This window comes from Pteropus vampyrus, unplaced genomic scaffold, assembly GCF_000151845.1.
Source record: "Pteropus vampyrus isolate Shadow unplaced genomic scaffold, Pvam_2.0 Scaffold94, whole genome shotgun sequence".
NCBI lineage: Eukaryota > Metazoa > Chordata > Mammalia > Chiroptera > Pteropodidae > Pteropus > Pteropus vampyrus.
Genome location: NW_011888875.1, coordinates 3,429,211 through 3,429,896, shown reverse-complemented (window position 1 = coordinate 3,429,896; position 686 = coordinate 3,429,211). Strand labels below are relative to the sequence as shown.

Genomic DNA, 686 nt, shown 5'->3' with positions numbered 1-686 from the left:
AGCAAACTAACCAAGCAGTACAGCCTGTGCCTCAACCCAAACTCCTGCTTCCTGGCCATTTTCACAAACTAGATTATCCATAGATAAAGCTATTCGATACTCCTTTGTGTACCTACTTAGCTGTACACTCCCTGACCAGGTGAGAAACTTTTGACGAATAGCACATCGATCCCTTCTGTCAATAGATCTTCCCTCAGTGAGTCTATTGAAAGTTTCGCCATCTAGCTCGTTTCCTACTTTTACCTAAACCAGTCCCTACTTATTAAACAAAATCAGTGTACTCGGGGAAAATGAGAATCCTTCTTTTTTTTTGAGTATAGAGTAACTGTCCGTCATTGGCCCACTTAGAATATTGCTCTGTTGGGATGTGCCTGGACTTAGGTTCGCTCTCACCCTTTGTTGTTGCTAACTCAACATCCTCATATCATGTGACCCCAAAACAGGATGCTTTTTCACTTTTTAAAAAAAAATACTGATTTCTATTTCAAAACATGCTAAATGAATAGGTGAATAAAAAAATATTGAGTTTCCCAGCTTTCTATAATTATTTACTACCTTTTATTTCTAAGAAACATGAATTTTAAGATACAAGTTGTTGAAATCTAAGACTACAGATTTTATTTACTTACCCATTTTTACGGCCAAGTAATATTGGAGGAGGAATCATTCAAACTGTTGATCAGTTT

At 36.7% G+C, this 686-nt stretch overlaps 1 protein-coding gene across 1 annotated transcript in view; it reads right to left on the bottom strand.

The window, feature by feature from the left end:
• The window catches only part of CTNND2 (catenin delta 2), a 700,986-nt gene that overhangs the window by 698,278 nt on the left and 2,022 nt on the right, over positions 1–686 (bottom strand). The gene's annotated exons all lie outside the window — the stretch shown is intronic.